The following is a 10,456-nucleotide window of genomic DNA, read 5'->3' on the forward strand; positions in this document are numbered from 1 at the left end:
AAAAAAAAAAAAAAAAAAAAAAAAAATCACAGAATGTTTCAGCTTTCACTGCATTGTAGACATTTATGTTTTCAAATTATAGGGTGATAGATGGGGTCTGGTTTCACTATAAACAGTATAAAAGAGAGCTCAATTAATGAAACATGTTTTTGAATAAACACTTATATGAATATTAGCTTTATTCATGAATTATTTTTATTTATTTATATTATTTAAAAAAGCTAATAAAGTTACATGGCTTAGTCAAAAAGGATAAAATATATAGAGGAAAGTCACCCCATGTGTGTCCCACATATGCCCATGAGTACTCCATTATTCCATGTCCAAGAGTACTCCTTTATTCCACCCCAGAGATAAACATTGTCATAAGTTATTCGTGCATCCTCTCTAATATTGTCAGATTTAACAAATAAACACATAGGACCCCTCATTAAATTTATTTCCCCCTCATTAAATTTAAATTTCAGATAAACAATTAATATTTTTAGTAGAAGTTTGTCCCAAATATTACATGGGATACATATACTAAAAATGAAACAAAAACAATCCTTGTTTATCTTATTTTCAAAGTCAACTGAGTGTCCTATATTTTATCTGGCGACCCTAATCCTTTCTGAAATGTTTATACAAATGGAAGAAATATGCTTGCACCTTCTTCTATTGTCCTCAGTGCTTCTCCTTTTACATAAATGGTAGCACTCTTTATGTACTGTTCTGTTTCTTTTTAACTAACCCTTTGCAGATCATTTCTACATCATAATTAAATCAGATTTCTCTTTGTTTACTGTAATTTAATTAACTGTTACGGCTTAGATATGAACTGTCCCCAAAAGCTCATGTGTGAGATGATATAAGAATTTTAAAGATGAAATGATTGGGTTATAAGATGTTTAACCTAGGGCTGGGGTTGTGGCTCAGAGGTAGAGCCCTCGCCTAGCATGCTTGAGTCACTGGGCTTAATCCTCAGCCCCACATAAAAATAATTTTTAAAAAAAGAATATTGTGTCCACCTATAACTAAAATATAAATATTAAAAAAGAAGATGTTTAATCTAATCAGTGCATTAATTCTTTGATAGGGATTAACTGGGTGGTAACTGTGGGCAGGTAGGATGTGTGGCTGGAGGAGGTGAATCAGTGGGGGTATACCTTTGGGGTTTAGATTTTTGTCCTTGTTGAGCAGAGTCCTGCCCCCAACCCTTCTCCCCTTTCTGGAGCCACATCCCCGGCTGCTTTCTTCTGCCATACACTTCTACCATGATGTTCAGCTTCACTTGGCGCCCCAAGGAATGAAGTTGGCCATCTATGGACCAAAACCTCTGAAACCTTGAGCCCCCAAAGAAACTTTTCCTCCTGTAATTGTTCTTGTCGGATCTTTGGTCACAACAGTGAAAAAGCTGACTAATATACAATCCATTTTTTATATATGTTTTTATTTTTTATTAGTTCTTTTTAGATACACATGACATTAGAATGACAATCCCCTCCACCCCAAAATCCATGGCCAAATGTTCTCCCTGACATGTGGATTTTAACACACAATAAGGGGCTAGCAAGGAAAGACTAGATGCTCATTGGATTATACAAACCACCTTAATGTACTTACAGATTATCTCCCATGCTTTGCTCTTACAATGCTGCAATGAATAATCACACGTAGATAATATCCCAAGTGGGTAATATATTTTTAATAAAATTTCAGAAGTACCATTTAGTGTGCCAAATAGGACATGCATATATGATTTTGGTAGATATTACAAATTGCTCTGCATAGTGGCTATAACAATTTGTAATCCAATCAGCAATGTATGAGAGTACTCATTTCTATCACCGCCTGACACTACATGTTACCAAAACTTTGGAATTTTGATTGCATGTTTTTATAGGCCATTTTAATTTTTTTGAGTTTTCTATGCATACCCAATTGCCCTTGCTGCTACTGTGGTTAATCCATTCCTTCTAAATTTCTGTGGACTCTTTGTATATTAAGGACTTTAGTCCTCTGGGATAAAAGTGACAACTTTCCTGATATCTCATCTGTCTTTTTACTTTAATTGTGAATCATTAAATTTACTGTTTTACCACACTTTCATTTTATGCTTTTGCATTTTGGGTCACTGTGAGAAAAGCCTTCCCCAATCAGAGACTAAAATTTTCACATTGGATTTTTGTACTTAACGTACTTTGAACTCATAAGGAAAGTGTCAAGAAAGGAATGAAGGAAATAAAGAGGGAGGAAAGGCAGCTCAACAGTAACAGGTTTATTTAGGACAAACCTGCAGAGGGAGGACCAATGGAAACTGAGACCCCTCCTTCTACTTACAATCTGGGGTAGATACATAAAAGTTATAGAGGGAGAATTTTGCAGTTAGGCCCCTTAGTGAAGGGTCCTTTCAGGTGTTTTCAAAATTTCCATCTCAGATAACAATTTCCTTTCTTATGATGGTGGAGTGCCTGGGGTTTCTTTGCATGATGGTGGAGTACTAATAGGGTTTAGGTCAGGCGGAATGAGAGTGCCAGGAGGTGATTCTTGTGCTAAGATGGAGGATATGATTCAAAATGGTGTTGCTCCTTTCAAGTTCTTCCTAACGTAACAGTTTTTGTTTTATGTTGAAATCTTTGAGAAGCTGGGGTTGTGGCTCAGTGGCAGAGTGCTTGACTTGCACGTGTGAGGCACTGGATTTGATCCTCAGCACCATACACACAGAAAATGAATAAACAAAATAAGATATTGTGTCCAAGTATGATTTCTTTTTAATCTTGGATGCATTTGAGTTATCTTGACATGTGCTGTGGTCCATAGATGCTGCTTTAATTTTTTTGTTTTCAAATGTCTTCCCTGTTGTTTCTAAACCACTTATGTAAAAGTGGATTTTTGTCCTCATTCAATATCTTGCCTTTATTGTATATTAAATTCCTTTATCCGAGTTTACTTTAAAACTCCACACTGCTCCCTTGGTATTTACCTGCCTATCACATAAAAATATCATGCTGAATTAATTATGAAGACTTTGGAGTTGAAGATAACCAGGGAAAAACATTTCCCTTTCAGAGTCCCTCCTTCTCAGGGTTTACTTAGTTACTTCCATTGATCCTTTCTACAGAAATTTAAGAATTAGTTTGTGAAATGAGACAAACGTCACTAGTGATAATTTTTGTGAATCTATTAGAATAAATATAGTCAATTACAATATGTTGTGTATTTCAAATAGCTTGGAGAAAGGATTTTAATGTTTCATACAATGAAATTATAAATGTTTGAGTAAATAGAGCTGCCAATTACCCTGATTTACACAAGGTACACCTATACTCAAGCATCACCTTATACCCTATGTTTGTACATTCTTACCTGTTAAAATAAAACAAAACTAAAGACCTTATAAATTAACTTAGAGAGAAATAAAATGTTTAATATGTTGAGATTTCCTATCCAAAAACATGATGTACATTTTTATTTTTTTCAGATTGTGTTATTTTATGTCAAGAACATTTTAAAAGTTCATTTATCTAATTTTTGCACATTTCTATTAAGTGGATTTTTTAGGTATTAATGAGATTTTTTGCTAATATACATAAGATCTTCATTTTCACTGTATGTTTACATAGGTGTTTTATATGTAAGCTTTGAATTTCTGTGTGCCAATTTGACCTTTCTGAGCTATCTTGTTATTTTTAAATGTTTAATTGATTCTATTGTATTTTTAAGGCATAAAATTATATTATCTATAATTAGTATTTTCTTTCTTACCTCTACCTTCTCAAATTGAGTTGAGAAAATATGTCCAATGCAATGTTACATTTTGGTGATGTCTTGCTTTTCTACTGACTTTAGCATGACTTGTCCATTCTTAAATAAGGTGTTAGGATTTTTAAATTTTATTTTATTCATTCATTTATTTTGCTGAAATAAATATATTTAATTATATTAAGAAAGTATCAGGTATTATCTATTTTGTTGATTTTTTTAAAATTAAGAAATGAGACTCTATGAAAATGATCATATATTTTCTTAGCTCTATTAATCTGTTAAATTAAATGAATAGATTTTCTAATATTGGGCCACACTTCCATTATTGAAATAAATTCCACTTGCTCATAGTTTTCTAAAAATTGGCAATTTATATCCTGCCTCTGCTTTGACCAGAGGTATTTTAGGAAAAAAAAAAATTAATTTATAGTAGGTATAGTTTTTATTGTTGTTGTTGTTTTATTTCTAGCTTTATTGCATTGTGATCAGATAATTGTTTCAATACTATTATTTTTTTCAGGTTTATGATGTTTAATTCTGGACTATTACATTTTTAATTTTGTTAAATACTTCATTAGAACTTATATTTTATGTATTTTCTACTTTGTGTATATTGATAACAGAGAGTGTATGAGGTTTATATGGCTATGGAACAATTCATAACATTAGTGGCTTAAAACAATTCATTTTTTTCCTTTATGGATTCTACAGATCAGGAGTTCAGACCTAAGTAGATCCTCTGCTCAGGCTCCCTCAAGGCTGTCGCCAAGATATAAGCCAAGTTGTGTTCTCACTGAGATCCTTTTACTGGGGACAATCCATTTCTGGCCTTATTTATGTTGTCAGCCTTTCTTATCCCCCTGTGGCTGGATTGAGCATGGAGGCATTTGTTGGCTATGGACTAGAGGGTTCTCCCCTAAGTCCTAGACCCCATCCACAGGTCTTAGCGGCCTCTTTCAGGTTCTAGAGGCCATCCACACATCATAGAGGCCATCCCCTAGATTGTAGATCCTCCATCAGGTCCTAAAGGCCTCTCTGGGGTGCTAGGGGTCTTCCCCAGATCCTTACCACTCAGGCTTCCTCATCACAGACATCAAGGCAACAATGAGCATCTCTGGCTCCTATCTGCTAAAACACTCTTGTATGTTGCAACGTACCCAAAGCAGTGCCCTCCTATCACTTAATGCCATATACTATTGGTCAGAACAAGTCAGAGATCCTGCTTGAACTCAGTAGTGATAATTATATGAGGACCTTTATGGGCCAGGAGGCAGGAATTACTGAGCATCATTGTAGAGGGCCTAAGGTAATACATAGTTGGAGAAAGAGATCATATCTAACTTTTAAAATTATCTTATTATGCTTCTTATTGCCTTACTTTTATTTTCCCATGTGTCATAATTTGGATCTGGAGTGTACTCCAAAGGATCATGTGTTAAAGACGGGTTTTGAGCCTGTGTCTGGCTCTATTAGGAGATGGTGGAACCTTTAGAAGGTGGGACCTAGTGGAAATAGGTTAGGTCATTGGGAATGTGCCTTGGCAGGTGATATTGGAACCTGACCCCTTTTTCCTTCTTTGCTTCCTGACTGCCAAGAGGTGACCAGCTCCACTGCCACACACTCCTTCCGTGATTCACTGCGCCCACCACAGGCCCAAAGCAAAAGTACCAAACAACTATAAATTGAGACCTCTAGAACCATGAACCAAAATAAAACGTTCCTCCTTATAAGTTGATTTTCTGAGGTATTTTGTCACAGTGATGGAAAAATGACTAAGACACCATGATTTGCCAGACTGAAAAAAGTTGTTGTACTACTTGTACTACTAGTATGTCTATTTTTCTTTGAAATTTTTATAGTTTTTTTAAATATTGTTTCTATATTTTGTGACTCATGACTTATACCTGCATTTAAATATCACCCCTTAGCATTACAATTTTCTCTCCTTTTCTTGCCTACTGCATTTTAGCCTACAGTCTATCAGGTTATTTAATAAGAACCCTGCTTTGTTTTTATTAGCACTTATCTGGTGCTAGTGACTTTTCCCTTCTTTTTATTTTCAGTCTTTCCACTAATTTTAATTCATGTAATTAACCATTAGGAATTATTTTCTCTTTAATCCGTGAATGTAGTTTTTAAAAATTTTATACCATTTAAAGTGTGGTCTTTTTCTTTTCTTTGATTTTCTTTATGGAGTTCCAATATTTAGAAGGTGATGTATTTTTGTTCTAGAGGTAACCATTGTCTTTAGTTGTATACAATTTTAGTTTATTTTTAAAGTGTTTTTAGTTTATATATTTTTAAATATTTAAAAATTTTTCTGAACCTCACACAATTCTAAAATTATTTCTTCCCCTCTTCTCTTCAGCTCTACCACTCAATTTCAAGCGGTATTATTTTTATTTTAGTATCTAGTTACTTGAAATTTACGCAATCTATAATGTCTGTCTCTCAGCTTTAGGGATGAGAGATGTTTTAGTTCATTCTACCACTCAGTGTGTTTCTCTGTCTTAATTATTGTGTATTGAAAAATTTGTCCCTTCTCAATGTAACACTGACAACTTTAATTGCTCCATTTCTTTTAGTGCTATAGATGCATTTATTTAATGCTCATTGTCCACCCTATTATTGCAAGACAGATTTTCTCTGATTATTTTCTTGGTTTTCTGAAACCTATATCAGTTGCAGAAAACTCATCCTTGATTCCACTTCTTTGGGCCCATTGGGACAATTTTATGTGGATTCTTTTGTGTTCAACACAGTTTGTAGCCCTTTCTTTTGTTTTAAGAAAACTTTAAAAGTAATCTGTGTTGTTCTATTTTCCCTTGAGGTTTCATGAAGCCACTTCTACAAAGCTTCTGCACCAAGTAGAAAGAGGGATCCTTTCAGTATAGAATGGTTGGTGAGATAAAGGAGAATGAATGAGATAAAGGAGAATGTCCTACATATTAGATACTGATCTTTGGGCTGTTTCTAGTTCTGTTCTTATTTCTAAGGTCATTTTTCTTTCTATTTTCCTAAAATTATTTAACTTTGCCATGTTTATGTATTTATTTTACTTTGGTACTGGGGACTAAACCTGGAACACTATACCACTGAGCTACATCCCAGTCCTTTTTATTTTTTTATACTGGGTTTTACAAAGTTGTTGAGGATGACTTTTTACTTGCAATCCTCCTGCCTCAGCCTCCAGAGTGACTGGCATTGTAAACTGGGCATGTGCCTCTATGCCCAGTCTGTCATTTTTTCGTAGCACTGGATTATGTTTGTTTAATTCAATGTTTTCTAAAAAGTTTTTGTGTTGTGTATATTGGATGTTCTCAATAGTTTGAAATTTGGTAAGACTTGCTGTAAGAGCCAGCCCATGTATAATGCTGAATGCAGTGTTCCGTATGTGCCAAGTAGGACAAATCTGTTAGGCATGCTGTTTATGCTCTGCCTCATTATTGTTGTTGTTATTATTATTATTGATCTGTTCCATCCGCTTTCAAGGTGTTTCAAAGTCTGTAACTATGATGGTAGACTTGTCTATTCCTTGTTTCATCTTTTCAGCTTTTACCTTACTTTCCCCTTACTCCCTTGGTCCTAGGGCTTGAACTCAGGGGTACTTAACAACTGAGCTACATCCCCAGCCCTTTTTCTTTTTTATTTAGAGATAGAGTCTCACTGAGTTGCTGAGGGCCTAGCTAAGTTGCTGAGGCTGGCGTTGAACTTTCAATCCTTCTGCCTCAGCCTCCCGAAATGCTGGGACAACAGGCTTGTTCGACAGTGCCCAGCTTACTTCATTGAAGGTTGTTTATAATTAGCTGCAAATAAATTGGAATCATGTCTTTCTATTGCACTGGCACTCTTATCATCAGAATGTGGTTTTTCGTTTCTAATAAACTTGTGGCCATAAGGTGTGTTCTGTCTGACATTAATGTAGTCATCATAGTTTAACAAAATTAGACATCATGTGGCATATCATTTGTGTTTTTCACTTTTAGTTTTATGTGTCTTTACATTTAAGGCATATTTCTTGTATACCACATATACTTGAGAGTTTAAAAAATTCTGAGTTTTTGCTATTGAACTGAAGCTTTTACTGATGTTTTTGACATTGAATCTAGGCACTATTTACTGTTTGTCCTCTGTTATTCGTTTGATCTCTTTCTTGAAGCAATTCAGTTTAATTGAGAATTTATGATTCTGTTTTTATTTCATTATCCCTCCCTAATAGATTATTAGAAATATCAGATTTCATTCTTATATCATAATTACCCTAGAGATTTCAACACAGAACCTTGACTGATTAGGACTATTCTTAATAACAGGTACATTTTATCACTTCTTTATAAATGAAGGATTGAATTGCACTAACCCCACCCTATTTTAACAATATTAATGTCACATACTTTAATTGTACAAATATTTTTCAAGCACATTTCAATTGTAAGGCATTTTTATTGTCACTAAAAAAGTTAGATTTTTACCCATATGTGCACTTTTTTTTTCCTTTTTCTTCCTTCCATGATTCTGTCATTTTCCTACTGCCCAAAGAGCTCCCTGATTTTTTTCTTTCATTGCATATTTTGCTGCCAATAAATCCTCCCAGTTTCTGTTTATCTATAAAAGTCTTTATTTTCAAAGTATTGTTTTACTAAGTAAAGGATTCTGGATTGGCAACTACTTTCTTTCAGCATGTTTAATTTGTTAATCCATTTTCTTTGTGTTTAGATAATTTTAGTTGAGAATTCAGCTCTGGGTATCATTGTCGCTCTTTGTAAGGTAATGTGTCTATTTTCCCTTGAATGCTTTGAAAAAATCTCTTCTTTGTCTTCTAGCAGTTTTTCTATGTTGGTAAATGCTCAGATGTGTGGTTTGGTTTTTCTTTTCTTTTTAATTTCTTATGATTCATAGTTTTTCTTTGATATTTGACTTGGGCTTTTGTCAGTTTTGGAAATTCTCAGCCATTATGTTTTCAAATATCACTTCTACTCTTCACTGCTAACTACAAGTCCAATTATACACATTTTAGAACCTTCAAAATGTCTTTTAATTTCCTGTTCTATTTTCTCTTTGTTTAATTAGTATTCCTAAATGTGATTCAGAGGAGAGTATTGTCTTAATTTTTCTTCCAGTTTTCTAGTCCACTCTTCCACATTTGACCTGCTGTTGAAACTTTATCCAAATGACTGATTTCCACTATTTTACAGTCTGGAGTTTCCACTTAATTCTGTTTTTAGATATTAGATTCCCATCTTTTGGTAAAATTTTTTTTTCACCAAAACTTCCATGAATTTCCTTGAACTTATTAATCTGATATCTGTTTATCACCTGTGGAACTCATCTTGCTAGTTTCTGTTTTATCTGTGTTCTATTTTATCTGGTTCTATCTACCCCAAACCTCAATAATGAATTCCTGAGTGCAAGATAGAGTGTGTCAAACATCATAGAGGCCTTGAAAGACATTATCTTCAACTAGAGGTCATTTTCATTTTTCTGGAAGATATTTAGATCATGGACATAGACTTGACCCCGTCCTGGATAAAGTTATTTCAAACTGGGTTTCTGTTTTAGTGAAGAACAATTGTTTTCTAGTTTGCATTTTCTTATAGAAAATAATACTTTTGGGGCCTTACCTGAAAGCTCCTCATATTTACAGCCTCCTTCCTTTTTGTTTTGGCCCATATTTAATGGTTGCATTCCCAGATAATTCTCAAAGACATACTTTGATTGTTCTGCAATGCTTGGTACAGTTTGGCTTGACTTCTTGGTGGTTCCCCTTCAGGACCTCCCTTCCTGTCCATCCAACCTAACAACCAGCAAATGCCTCTGTGGGGAGTGTCAGCTCACCTGTCTGTGGTCTTTACTACAGGCTTATCTCCTCTCAAATCTAACATACCATGATCAATCTAGATTTCAACTTCATCTTCCCTTATAAATTTGTGAATTCTTTGGCTATACCTACCACTGCTTTCATCTTATCTTCTCACGGTAAAGCTCCTTAGAAATTGGCAAATGTCTAGATGAGAGAAGTGGTGAGCAATGTTAGGCTCATCTCAATGTAATTTTCCTCCTCTGGGCTTGTTGGCTACCCAAGTTTTGGGTGCCTGGGTTGTTCCATAAGATCTTCAGAAGGTTAGCATTGCTGTTTAATTTTGTGAGTTTTCTATAGCATCACAGGTAGGAAATAATTCACTCCATTGTTAAAGAAGCTGGCTACTTTCTACTGGGTCCATGTGAGCCCCTATAATGATTCATCTGTAAATGCTACAGGAGGCTCATAACTGGCTATCCTGCATCTACTCTGGCTCTCTTATAATCTATTCTTAGCAAAGCACCAAGAGAGATACCTCAGAAATTCCGAATAGTTCATATCAGACCTCTGCCTAGAACTGTTGCATAGCTCCCATTTCAACCAGGACAAACACAATTGTTTTATGAAAAATGAAAATGAAACAAAGAAAACCCACACAGAACTACAGGACCTACATACCTCCACTCCCCCTGGCCCTCCTCTTCCTGCTGCTTATGCCACACTGGCCACCTGGCCTCATGGAACACTACAACTTCTTCTATGTTAGCGTCTTTGTAGTAGCTGCTTCCTTATCCTAGAATGTTCTTTAACCCCGAAAACTTATGGCAGATTTCTGCACCTCTTTTGCATCTTAACCTAAATGTTGTCTTTTTAAAGAAAACTGTGCTAATTGTAAAGAAAACAAAAGGG

This window comes from Marmota marmota, unplaced genomic scaffold, assembly GCF_001458135.2.
Source record: "Marmota marmota marmota unplaced genomic scaffold, marMar, whole genome shotgun sequence".
NCBI lineage: Eukaryota > Metazoa > Chordata > Mammalia > Rodentia > Sciuridae > Marmota > Marmota marmota.